At 42.6% G+C, this 14,412-nt stretch overlaps 1 protein-coding gene across 1 annotated transcript in view; it reads left to right on the top strand.

The window, feature by feature from the left end:
• Nucleotides 1-14,234: 14,234 nt before the first annotated feature.
• Nucleotides 14,235-14,412, top strand: part of LOC140685391 (junction-mediating and -regulatory protein-like) — a 68,398-nt gene continuing 68,220 nt past the window's right edge. Inside the window, exon 1 of the mRNA XM_072956906.1 lies at nt 14,235-14,370. The gene's annotated coding sequence lies outside the window, so the exon portion shown is untranslated. The remainder of the gene's footprint in view (nt 14,371-14,412) is intronic.

Genomic DNA, 14,412 nt, shown 5'->3' with positions numbered 1-14,412 from the left:
GGAAAGGTGGGCCACAAAGCTCGGTGTATCTGTGTGCTGCTGATTACACACACTACAGCAAAGACCCACACATAAATTGCCACACTCCTACAACCTGTCTTTATCAAAATCAAGGGAGGGGCAATGGTAATATTTGGAGAATGAAGGCAATCTGTAAACTTTAAGATCAATATGGCCTTGAAGATCTAATTTATAACCTGATATATTACAATGGTCTCTGTGCCACACTTAACTGTAGGTATATATTAAAATGAAAATGACATTGCATAGCCTTTGTCACTCAAACCCTCTCAGATACCTTCTGTACTTACTGTGGTGCTGAGAACAATGTGTGCACCAAGTATTCACTAACTGAGCAGCTAATTCCACTTAGCAGCATTGATAGAAATGAAACAGGATGACAGCTAATCCTGAGTCTTGCTACAAACCAGGCATTCCTTCTATTTTATGTGCATTATCTCATTTCATGGAAAGAACACGGAATTTGGAGCATATTGACCTGGAATATAATTTTAGCTCTACTTAAAAAAACAAAAACAAAAACATAAAACAAACCCAATAGGATTTGCAGCAAACTTCAAAACTGGTTACATGTAGGAATTAAGCCCAAGGAACAACATGAGAAATCTCCACGTCGGTCTATGCAGTTATGTACATGAATATTGACACATAGACATTGCAGTATGTATAAATCATACATAGTATATACCTTGTGTGTATGCAGGTGTTCAAAAAGTATTTGCTGTTTTGAATTTTTAGGAAATTTGCTACTCTATAAAATATAAACAATTTACACATTGCAACAGAGAGGGAATTTGCAACACTTTCACAATGTGATTTAATTTACATTTAAATTAAATGATTTCTTCTAATTTATTTATGTTATTTTTCATGTTAAAATCCTACAATGACCTCAGTGAGTATATCATAATGTATGCATAATGATGGCGAATATACACAAGCTCACGTTCCGGCAGTTAAACATAAGGAACAACACAAACATTACTAAGAGTGACATGCCTATTTATGGGAAACTTGTTTTCCGTTTTTGTACTTTTCTGTATTGTTCAAATTAACAAGGTCCTTGGCAAACATTAAGAGTTCTGCTCTTTGACCTGCTGACCGTGGGGAGTCTTTTGAGTGTGTTGGGCTAGGACTCTCGAGGCAGTAGTAGAGGGAACACCTCACAGGGGAGATGAGGATGGGGGACTTGTCTTCAGTATAAAGAAGCAATACACATTCACTGTGAAGCCTTGGAAGAGTTACTTGCCCTCTCTGAGCCTTGGATTTCCAGGTCTCTAACCTTAGTTTGATTTCTTATCCACTTGCAAAGCCCCCACCAGTGCAGCCTCTAACTCACAGTCTCAGGGCACCTCTGGATACATGCGGTGTGTGAAGCACCTGCTTCCAGGGTCTGAGTCTGAGAGCACTACCCCCTGGACAAACAAATCCTCCATGAGGCACATGACCCTTCCTTGACCAAATCTTGGCTTCTCCAGACTAGACCTCCATCATCTGACCTTCAGCATCATCCTGCTGGGCCCATGTCACCCAGGCAAGTCCCCTGCCGAGTCAGCTTAGCCAGGGGTGGGATTTGACCACCCAAGGGAATCTGACCACCTGGACTGCCTGCAGCAGGAACCACTTAAGGGCCAGCCAGAGCCCAGACCAGGGATGTTTCCTCTCAGTGAGTCTTCATCCATGACCCCACCCTGTTCCTGGGCCGTAACCCCCACTGGACTAGGCCGAAGGTGGACTTGGGCCTGGTTCCGCCTAGCCATGTCATCCCTTGGAGAGTCCCTCCTGAATATAGTGTTCCATCTTTAGCACCTGTCGAGTAACTTTCCCTAGTAGTGCTGTGGCTGCCCATGGATCAGGGCACTGTCTTCATTGCGCCCAATTTCTGAAATGATGGACACACAAAAATGGAAACCATCCCATTTGCCACCCAGGCTCCCCTTCCAGGAGGGCCCCCCTCAGACATCTCCACCCAAGATGCTCACTTTCCCAGGACTTGAGGTCACCTCAGTCTCCAGTCACCAGCCACCCTCTGTGTCACCAGACAAAAGACCTGTGGCTTTTCACTAATCCCATTTCCTCCAATGAAAGAATTAGGTAAATACAATAAAATACTAAGAGAAGCAATGAATACACCCCCCACGTCTCCACTGCCACAGCACCTTTGTTTTAAAGCACTTTACCTTCTGCTGTCTCATTTGAAACATTCCTTATATCTTAATTAACAAGGTAGTATGTATTCTTTTTATTCTATTGTTATTGAAGTATAGCTGATTTACAATATTGTGTTAGTTTCAGGTGTACAGCATAATGACTTGGTGCTTTTGCAGATTATACTCCGTTATACATTATTACAAGATATTGGGTCTAATTCTCCATGATGCACAGTAAATCCTGGTTGCTTATCTATTTTATATACAATAGTTTGTATATCCCCTTTTAAATTTATAATCATGTTGAATTTATACTGTATTTAATAATTATTTTAGATGTAAAAATGTGGAAACTGAAACTCACAAACACATGTACATTTAAATACTAGACGCTGTGATCACAGAGGAAATAGAAAAGTTAAAACCCTGATGTTGGGAATGCAGGCTCCACCAGCTGCCAGCTCTGTGACTCTGGGTAAATAGGGTCACCTCTCCCAGTGATTTCCCGACTGCAGGGCTGGAGTAAGGAGCCGTCTCCCTCCTGGGGCACGGACTGTTGCTGGGCGGCGCTCCGTGAGCTGGAGCCCACGGGGTTGGGACTAGAGGCTGGCCAGGATGCCCAGGAAAGGGGGGTGATGCACTGAGGGGCAGGACTGATGGGGCAGAGCAGATGAAGCTGCAGGGGGTGGCCCTATGGCCTCCTTTCCCTCCAGCCCAACCCAGACAGACCCCCTTTACCCCGGTCCACATGAACTGGGCTAGAATCTTTGGCTCAGCCTCTCTGAGTATCCTCATGACTGTCCCACAGGCCTTCACTTGGGGTGGCCGCTTCTTTCCAGGAGCCTGGAAATGATGGGAGCTCCCTCATAGGGAGGTGTCTTGGGTACCAAAGCTGGGATCCAAACATCAGGTGCCACCCTGGGTCTGTCTGTGTCCAATCCTCAAGTGACACAGGCCAAGGGCCACCTGACCCATGGGGCTCCAAGGCTCTGTGCCAGGGGTCTCCACATATGGGGGCATGTGTTTTACCTGTGCTCCTCCAGAGGAAGCAGGGACTTGGCCCTTCACTTCTGCAAGGGTCACCCTGCAGTCTCAGGCTGCTGGGTGCTACACAAACACACACACAGCACACACCACATACACACCCTACATAAACACACATACCACATACACACACACAACACATACACCCCCCACACAAACATACACATGCAGACACACATCACACACACATAGGGCACATGCCCGTGTCTCCCCCTTCCCTGGGGCCATGCGGGGAGCCCAGCAGACTGACCAGTGGCAACCACAAGGCTTCACTGACTCACAGTAAATTCCATCTCATCATTAAATTTGTCATATATTTTAAGGTGTCAAGTGGGAAAAACTTTTAAGAAGAAACTCAGCAGGACAATTACCTCACAGCCTCACAGAAGCAGAGCCTGAGGAGAAGACCCGGACCTGGGAGATGTGGGTGAGCCAGCAGCGGGGCTTCTGCTCAGGTCAGGATGCAGCCCTCGTCCTGCCCTCCTTCCCCTCCTCCTTTCTTTCTTCCTTTCTAATAACTGTATTTGGAAAGGTTTCTTCTGCTACAGTTTGCCTGTTCCTTTTCGTTCCATTTAATAGCAACAGATTTCTTATATTGGTGTGAACACCATCAGTATCTTTTGAAGTGCACCGTGCTTTTCCCGCTTAGGAGGGTCGGGCACATTCACACAAAGGAACCAGAGATTATCCAATCTGCAGCAACTCTGTAATCAAACCGAGATGCTTGGCCCTCATCGAAGGCAGGGGAACATCAGCCCTCCTCAGGGCTCTGCGGGGAAGACAGTTTTGTGGCTCTGGGCTGCCCCTCCAGTGACACAATCACCACCGGATGGGGCAGCCGAGGCCTGAGCTGACAAAACCTGCCTCGGTCTTCAGGAACTTTCTCACTTACCAAACATCAGCCTCTTCCCCTGCTTTCTTGTCCTTCCATGGACCAGAGAGGACCGGTGGCAGGGCTGGGCCATCAAAATACCATGAGGGGCACCCATTCTTTCTCCCAGAAATGACCTCCTGGAGCCTGCCCAGCTCTTATCTAGCTGCTTTCTAGTGTTTCTGGTCCATCTGACCCCTGTAAATTCCATGCGGACGCCCTCCAGGCCTTGAGAAACCCCCAACCCCCGCCTGTGTCCACCGCTGACCAAAGGGTGCACCTGAGACCGCAGACTGTTTTTTTGGGAATATATATATATATATCCCAGAGATTTCAAACTTTAAAGACTAGAGGGCTTTTCAAAATACAAAAGAAACCAAAAATAAAATAGCCTTTTGTTCTTGAAGAGTTGCCAGAACTCAAAATGTAAAATCCAGTTTCGCAGTATATTCTAGTTATATGATCCAGACTTTAGAAGACTGTTGGAACAGCCCGCAGAGCTGCAGTCCAGTGGGCAGCCCGTGCCCCGAGCTATCCGCCTCCCCCCGCCCGCCAGCCCGAGGCCTCCCGAGCCCCGCCCGAGGCCCCAGCAGCAGCGCCTGGGAAGACCTATATCCATAACCTGCTCGTGGACGGGACCTTTCAGGATGCGGCCATGGTAGGCTCAAAGGACTCGCCCCACATCTGGGCCACCACCCCAGGAAAACCTTTGCTAGCATCACACCAGCTGAGGTTGGTGTCCTGATTGGCAAAGACTGGTCAAGATTTTTCATGAGTGGGCTAAGGCTTGGGGGCCAGAAATGTACTGTGATCCAGGACTCGCTGCTGCAGGATGGGGAATTTCCCATGGATCTTTGTACCAAGATGACAGGTGGATCACTCACCTTCAATATCATGGTCACCGTGACTGCCAAGACGCTAGTCCTGCTGATGGGCAAAGAAGGTGTCCATGGTGGTATGATCAACAGGAAATGTTATAAAATGGCCTCCCTCCTGTGGTGTTCCCAGGACTGACCTCATCTGTCCCTTCCCCTACTGTTCCCCACTGATTTTGCACCCCTCTCCTTCCCCCCACATACACCACTTTTATTTTTGGGGCCATTATGCCACATCCCTTTTTGCTGCCCAAACCACATGGTCAGAGGCCAGGGCTGGATGTACACCTCCCTCTTCTCATACCCTTCGTGTGTGTGGTTGGATAACTTTTTTTTTTTGTGTATTTTTCCTGAATAAAAAGATTCTACAAAAAAAAAAAAAAAGAAGACTGCTGATCTGAGCCAAAAAAATATAATTCTCTTTTAATGTCAGATGCTACCATTTAAGTAGCCTTCCCCCAAGTTGTTTTCCATTCAATTGCCTGCTGGCCCTGCCAGCCCTGGCTCCCCACTCATGTGATTCACTTACCTGTGGCTCTGCTGCACATGACTGGGAGATCTCAGACCACGGAACTTTATCCTCCAGGATGGCAGACATCTCTGGCCATTCGACTGCCATATTACTTGGTGTTTGGGTTCAAAGTATATTTGTGATGGTGGCGTTTCCAAGCTCTATGTAGGGTCTACCTCCACGCTTAACGTCATAGCTGGGTCTGCCATGAAATTCCCCCTAATAAGCCTAAGGTTTCTTCTTAGATTTACACATAATGTACATTTTTGTTAATCTATGACTTTACTTCTTTATTTCTTGCAGTGTCCATGTTACATATTTTTAGATAAAAGACTCAATTTCAATTAAAATTAACTCAAATGTATCTCCTTTATAATAGGATCAAGAAATCGGAAACAACCTTGAAATATGGCGGTCATAATCTCATGGGTTTTATTCTCTTTTTTTAAGCAAAATAAATCATTATATCCTCTCTTCTCAGTGGGGACATGGGGAGGGGAGCATTAATCCTGAATGTTTACTTATGTATAAAAAATAGCTTTTCAGAGTGGGTGAACAGCCTAACTGTGTTTATTTTTTATAAGAGGTAGGAAATTAGACTCCTGAAGTCAGTTACTTTACCTTGTTAATTTAATTTATGAAAAAAAATGTGGTGAAAATTGCAAATCTTCTTCAGACTTCTCAAAGATATTGAGACAGGTACCTTATCACAAAGGTCATTACCAATGGTCTTTCTGATTCTAGAGGAGGAAATCTATTATGAAATAGTAAGCAATTAGTCTATATTATCAATTTATTCTGAACCTTTGAGAATTAAGGCATAAAATGAGAACAATTTCCCTTTGGTGCGATATTTATCCATAATGAGAAGAAACTCATTCATCCATTTACTAGACCCCAGGAGGGTGGAGACATGTGGGTTGACTCTGAGCAGCTGCTGAGCTGATGGAAATGATGCTACAGTTCCCACATGTCTCCTGGTGCTCCCCCTAGACATTTGGTTTTCATGGCTCTCTCTGAAGTTAGAGAAAGTCATAATGGATCATCATTGCATTTAGATTGTGATTGTGATTCCTCCAACCTAGAAATAATGTGGCTTCCCAGGCTCAGGCCGAAGAACTCTCTCTCTCCCAATACACAGGTGTAGGTTAGTGGGGGAGTGGGACACCATTACCCCATGCATAGAACAATCATTTTAGAAATGTTTTAACTTATAGCTTAAACCATGAAATAATAAAGTGTAACAGAAACATTAAAGCCAATGGTTTCAACAGCTAGCTAAGCAACACTGACTAGTGCAAAACACCTGTCTGATACAGAAAACTGATAACACCACACCCACCCTGAAAGAATTTATGACCTAGTAGGAGAAAGAGAAAGAGAAAGAGCAGGTATTCAACAAAGAAGTAAGCATATAAGTAAATACATAAATACTGAAAAAATGAATTTTCTACTGGAAATAGAAGCAAAGAAGAGCTGGCATTTCCAACTTAAAGCATAAGAAGGCACTGAAGGCTTGGGGATATGAGCATGAAATAAAGTTGAATTGGATGTTCTTTTGTCCCTTTTGTAGTCTTCCCAAATGTAAATGGATTCCTTCCATAAGGCAGTGGTGTTTCAGAACTAACACTACTCTTAATATCCCTAATTATCGAATGTGGAACAATGCAGATGGCAGGCTATTCAGGATTTTTCTTCCTTTGTCTTTCACCATGAGAACCAGCTCACTGCTCATTAAAACCACCTGCAGAGGGCAAACAAGTGAGGGGAGGGAACTGAAACTCCTTTTGGAATTTTTTGGGGAGCATTGGTGAAAGTTTTGATGGAATTGTAGAAACAGTCTCTTTATACTGTCTTCTTTCAAAAAACCTTGTTTCCCATCAGTGAGATTTATATGGAGACTAGAAAATGGCATGTGTGCTTTGACTTTCTGGATAAAGGAGTCTTCAAAGAAGGACTTCAAGAAAATAAAGTTTTCTCCCATTTCATATCAAATATTAATTTATATTTTCCTCTTGAAATTGATTTTATAACCTAAAACAAACCAAGATAAAATATTTCTCAACTAACAGAACACATCAGTATTCACAGAACTAGCAGAATCTGTTTTTATGTTAAAATTGATGGACCTTAAATTTAGTAAAGAAATAAACAAGTGAGAGCAACAAAAAATCTAAAAGTAAAATTAAAACAACAACGACAACAACAAAGAATGACTTTAGAATAGTGATTCTTATCAAGAAAGGAACATGAATTAAAATGATGAAATCTGTGGTGAAAGTTTCTGAAGCCCCAGATGCTAATCAGCCTCCTCATCTACTGCACCCCCATGGTCATTGCCTGTAACACGGAGAACAAGTTCAGACAGAAGCAGGCTGCACATGTAAGCAGTATGGGGGCTGCCAGAACTTTATTTAAACCCAATAAGATAGAACTGATTCAATAAAAGAGGACAAACAAGGGGAGGGACATCTGTATGGACATTAGTGAAGACTAAGTTTTGGCTGTTTAAACAAATAGTCACAAAAATGAATTCTTCTGTGAGATAAAGACTTCTGTTTTTATTAATTTTAAGGCTTTTTGATGGTTGTGACGTTCCTGGGCTTCCAAGATACATATGAAAACTGTCTTTTTATACACTAGATTGGAAAACAGAACAACTAATAATGATGATAATAATAGGTATTAAATCTGGGTACTACACGCAGCATACGAGGACGTGCTTCACAACAACAACACGAGAGCTAACGGGCATTGAGCATTGTGATGTACAGTCACCGATGAGCAATTTTACATGTTTTAATTCATTTATTCCTCACGACAATATGGTGCGGATTCTTTTGTTACACTTCTTGGATCAATTAGGAATTTTGGGTGGATGGTGTCACATTTTAATCTAAATTTCTTGTGTAAGTCAAATACAATTTCCTTCTACCAGGATTTTGATTATCTGATGTCAAATTATATGCACAGTATTTTTTATCTCCCATTTAAAAACAGTGGTAAAATACTCATAACATGAATTTCACTATCTTCACTATTTTAGGTGTACAGATCAGTAATGTTAATAACAAGTACATTATTGTAGAATCTTCAGAACTCTTTTCAAATCTTGCAAAACTGAAATCCCATACCCAGTAAATAATGCACAGACCCACCACTTTCCTTTCTGTCTCTATTACTCTGTCTACTCCAGACACCTCATACAAGTAAATTCACACAGCAGTTGTCTTCTTGTGGCTTCCTTATTTCATGTGTCACAGAATTTTTGAAAACGTATGAAACTATGATAATGCAAACATATTATTTTCATGTTATAAGAAACATATCTTCATTTTATAAGAAGGTTTTTTAAAATTATTACTATCTCCCAAAAAGGGTCATGACAAATGATGACTTCTGTGCTTTTTTTAACTCAAATAATGATTTTAACTTACTGTTACTTTTTTATTTCTAATCATTTACTTAGAGCAAGAAAGGTTTTAAATCAACACATGCTACCAATAACAAAATATATATCAATAGTATACACTTAAATTAAAATTTATTATCAATAAGATATTTGATACACTTTGCATTGTCAGTTTCTCAAATGAAAACTTTGAGACACACTTTACTATTCTTTATGAAGTAGATATTATTTTCACAAAGAAGTGTATTCCTAAATATTTCTAAGTGTTAATTTTACTTATTTCCTTTCTTTTTTAATAAGTGGGAAAATTTTCATCAATTACAGATACCACAAACCCAGCTGAAATAAATATTATATATTCCCAAGACAAGCAGTCATCACCATTTTGCATTTACAATTTTATTCTTAAACTAAAATTTGAAAGCACCAAAGTCAAATAAGAACCTCATGTTTTTGTAATCTATCAGTTAATTTTACTGTTAAAAATTATTTTTCTTCCTTTACAAATAAAATTCAGTAGACTGTGGCTCTTCCTTTGCAAAAACAAACAAACAAAAAAACCCCAAAAAACTAATAATGTTACAGTTCAGATTTCAAACTTCAGCTTTTTCAACAAAGCTCAAATTTTCTTTTCACCATTTTTCTTTCATGACCTCTGATGGTGGAAATGTAAATTGACATTATAAATATCAACAGAAATAATGCTACAAATTCCATTTACCTTGTTACTGAAGATCATTTCCCTTCTTTTCATATTTATTTACCTTGAGAATGTAACGTTATCAATTATTCAACAATATAGAAAGAGTGTTGGACAATTTCATACTACTTCAAAGCATAAGAAATCCCTCTTATTCACAGTGTATAAATCTCAAAGTGTATGTGTGCACATTATATACAGTAAAATGAACATTTCATTGATATAAAAACATACTCCTCCGACTACTAGCTTTCAAATGGAAATTGAATAAAGTTTGGCTAAGTTGAAAGAATTATTTTAATTTACAAAACCATCATTTTTCCTTAATCCTGTACATATGAATAAGGCAGCAATATTTTATATTAAGATTTGAATTCATTACTTAAACTTAGTTAATAAGACTACTGTCTTGACACGAATTCCTCCCAAAAAGGCCTTCTCACAAGGAATTTATCTGGGAATGTGACCCCAAAGAGTAGGAATAATGAACAAGGTGGTGAAAACAGGGAAGAATTAAATGCTGAAGTAAGGTTATGTTATCACAATGACCATGGCCGACCTGTGCTGGAGTCCACAGGCTTTCCGGGAGGCCTCATCAAAGCCAGGAAATGAAGAGAAGGCTTTTCCCACAGGCTTCCACCTGCCATGGATTTAGTGGTCCTTGGACTTTGTCTATCACATAAGCACTTGTAGGCTGCACATTCCGCATCCTGCACTTCTTGTCAGAAAGCTTCCAGGAAAGGAAAGGAGAGGCTCACACCTTAGCCAGAGTAAGGGACTTCCCAATTGCACCTGCAGGAAGCTGGTCAAAGTCTCCAAGAATTGGTAGTAGGACAGGTGCCTGCAGTAGGACACGGGGCCAGGAGGGTGCTAAGTGATGCTCAGAGTGCGTGCTGGTGCACTAGAACCTTAGCACTCCTCAGACCCCTTTTCTCTCCCTTAGCTCTAATCTGCCCGTAAGTCTCCTTCCAGGTGCTGGCCAACTGCAATCTCCATAAGAGGGTTTGTGGAACATCCCGGTGGCCACAGCTGCTCCCAAAGCCTTGCTGAGAGTCAGCATCTCTCCTCCCCACCACTAATTCTAAATTTCTCTCATCTTTGGCCAGTGTCTCAGCTGATCTAAGGTTGCCTGCCTGGTAGAGTGAGCCAGACCTTCTTTATCTAGATTTGATTTGCTTTACCTCCATGAGGACATAGTTGCTGTAAATGCCAAGATACCATTATCACCTGATACAAAACACCAGGCGGTGCATCAGTGAAGTTTGTGACTATTCCTTCCTGCCTCCACTATACAGAAGTGACCCAGGTTCTTCACGTTAATAAGGGCAAGTTAATCTTGAAAATATATTAACATATTAATTCTCTTTTGCTTGCTGATCCAGGAATGAGAAGGCCAATCACTGGAATCAGGAGCCCAAAGTGGCTAGATGATAGTCAGATCCTGTGGAATGTTTATGTTGTCCTCTGGTGGAAGTGTTTTCCTTCTTGGGAACCAAGACCTCCAACCCAGCAGAGCCTAAAACTTCAGACACAGGAAGCATAAACTTTGAAGGTGAGTCACTAGGAGTAATGGTAAATGGGGCCATTTGTACTCCCACCTCCTGGTTCCTGACAGGACAGCACCATATGTCAGCCATCGATACAGCACACATAGCACACACTTTCCCCAACCTGAAACTTGAGCTGAGCCATCAACAACTCATCCAACCACTATATCAGATCAACTCCTTCTAGGTGATGAGACAGATGGTAATCCCAGTGGAATCTGTGCTCATGCACCCCTAGTTTCACAAGTTTTGTCATAAATTAATCCCTCAAACACAGTGTTGTAGAGGATGTTGTGCCAATAAATAAGGCATTTTGTAAGCCCCAAATTCATGGTGCTGGTGGAGGCTTTGCTGGCAGAGAATTAAATGCATTACCATTGTAGGTTTAAATTCTAACAAGGATGAACTGTTGCCATCTCTAGAGTGGAAGGGATCCAATAAAGTTAATCTGACAGCAAATGGCTGGCTGGCCTCCTTGAGAGATAATATATCACAGACTCAGGACCAGGCTCTACTGTTGACAAGCTGGGCACTCAGAAAGGAGCAGTGTCTAGATCTGCATTAGGGAGAGGGAGCCTGGTCTGCTGTGCCCACGGCTCTTCCCAGCCATGTTGTCATATCTGTTCATGCTCCAATCGTCCAAACAGGGGACCTCTAAAGGTTAAGGATGCAGTATAGTTCACATTCACAGAGCAAACTAAGCTGTCCAGTTGATTGCTGAGAGTCTTCTATTCAGAGAGTGCTCTTTGGTGGGCACTAACGCGAGATAATGGTCTGAATGCTATATATCTGCCCCTAGATATCCATCCACTTGCCTCTTTCCCCAGATTTCCTTGTCTCTGTTTTCTTTTTTTTTTCTTGCTTTACCAAAGCCCCTGACAAAAAGTCATTTGTTACTTCCCAGTAGTCTATACGTATCCATAGTTCAGGCCACTTCTGCCTCCATATAATGTAATATATGAGTTGTTCTGTTTGGAGCTCTTCCCACTGGAAGGATCTCCCTTTAGGGATGCGTTCTTTAGGGCGAGCTCTGAGTGCAGCTGTAGTGTGACAACAGTTCATTTATGGCTGCCATCAATATGCCACCCTAACCCACATGTGAACCAGGCCAGCATTTTTTTTTCCTCTTTAATCAGCACAGCTCTTTCTAGCTACTGTCAGATCTGCTGGTTCACATGGCCTGATATTCCAAGAAACTTGCACAACTGCCTGGGCCTCCTGAAGACCTTTTTATTTATCTGGGCATCATTTAAGTCCAACAAGCATTTGGTAGTTTTCTCATAAGGCCCTTTGTAGAAGGGTAGGTAGAATGTTTATAATTATTCTTATGTCATTACAGAGTCCTTCCTCACAGGCACTCACCCTCCATTTTAGCCAATGGTACCCGGGTCTGTTCAAATTAAATAAATCCAGAAATTGGGTGCAGGCCCTGGGTTTTGCATTGTGACAGTTGATGTTAGGAATCTGCTCACCATGTATTTACTGGGGAAAAATCTGTGTATAAATAGACCTTCACAGTTCAACCCCTGTTGTTCAAGGGTTCAGAGTATTGACAAAAGACCACTGGAAGGATGAGAGAATGGAAGTTGGATAAGCAAGGGAGTGAAAACAAGCTTTGAATTCTGGTTCAGCCATGACTTCAAGCAAGTTACTTAATTTCTGTGCTTCACTTTATCTGTCTGTAAAATTGGGGGATAACAGAGACTTTATGCAGCTATTCACATGGATTTTTCTCACTGAAAGTGGCTGGTTTCTCTTCATCAACCTTTGCTGCCTCATCCTTTAGGTGCTTTAGGTCAAATTTAGCCTTTATTTCCTATAGGAAGCTTTCTCCATCCTCCCAGGGGTTGAAGTGGCCTCCAATGTCTTTCAGCCACATGTACCTCTCCTACAGTAGCTGTTGTCATACAGAATTGCAATTGTCAGATCACTTATCTATCTGCTCCACTAAGACCAAACACTCTACTGGGGCAGGGATTATGACTGTCCTAGCCCATTTAGCACATATTGGAACAAGTATATAAATTTCATTGAACTCTCTTGTAGATTGTAAGTGTTAAGTGAAGTAATGTGTGTACAGCTCCTCGCAACTTAAGTGCTCAGTGAATAGTAGCTTTAAAACAGCTCCATTATTTTTCACATCTTTATCATAGGGCACAGTTCCTGGCTTGTACACATTTGTATCTCAATAAACACTTGCTGAATGAGAAGTTCAGGACAGACATGATGAGATCCTTAAGTATGTCTGCCAACAATGATTTCAACTGCTGTCAATTTTCCTTTCAGTATCCTAAATGCTGTCCTCTGAAACTCCAGCGTGCATTAAGTTTTTATTTTTTTAGAGGAAGCAATGGCAAAAATAAAGTAAAAATCCAAGAAAATAATCGTAAAATGCCACTGTAGGATGGAGAAAAAGGAGAGGTAGCGGGAAACCACAGAGGTGCTGTGAGGTGAGTAGGGCTTGCGGTGTCTCTCTGTATTTTCTTTCTTCCTTCCTCTGTTTCTTTTTTTTTAACTTTCACTTAATTTTATTTTGTTTCGGAGTTCTACTCAGTTGTCTTCAGACACCTTCCTTTCATATCTTAAAAACTGTATCACAAAGATGTTAGGAGAGAATTCAACAGCCTAGGGGGTCTCAATAAAATAAAGCACATAGTTCATATGATACGGAGTACTTTCTGAACTTAGAAGTTATCCCTCCCGGTGAATGGAGGAAAACTTACACTTGAGGGTCCCTTTGAATAAATGGAGTTCAAAACTTCCCAGTCCCTCCGCCTTTGTTCCTCTTTTCCTGGATTCGGAGGCCGCCTCTACCGCGGGGCGCACCTGCCACTCTCACCGCCGGCCAATCGGCGGCTCCAGCCCGCAGGCGGCTCTGCGGAAGGAAGAAGGGAGGGGCTCGCAGCAGCCAGAGGGCGGGGCGGGGGTGCTGGGGGCGGGGCCAACGGGCGCGGGCGGCTGCGCGCGCTGCCGCCGCTACCGCGTCACTGGAGTGCGCCAAGTGTCTGTGTTTACGTCCCAGTGGAGCCTAAGTCAGCAGCCGACTGGCGACATTGTGACAATACTGAGGCACAAAGTTTAGGAGACACGACCCTCCTTCAAGCCAGCTCCCGGCTGCCGGGAAGAGGAGGAGGTGGGGCGGGGAGATCGGCCTTGGTACCAGCGTTGGAGACACACACACGGTTCCCGACCACCTGCCTGGTCCCACGGAACCGCGCCTCACCTCCAGAGCCCCACAGGTGCAGCACCGTGGCCTCGCCCCAGGGGGTGGCTAGCGCGGG

The sequence above is a fragment of the Vicugna pacos genome, unplaced genomic scaffold (genome assembly GCF_048564905.1).
Source record: "Vicugna pacos unplaced genomic scaffold, VicPac4 SAC-SAT, whole genome shotgun sequence".
NCBI lineage: Eukaryota > Metazoa > Chordata > Mammalia > Artiodactyla > Camelidae > Vicugna > Vicugna pacos.
Note: the sequence above shows the minus strand (reverse complement) of the source record. Positions and strands in the feature narration are given on the sequence as shown.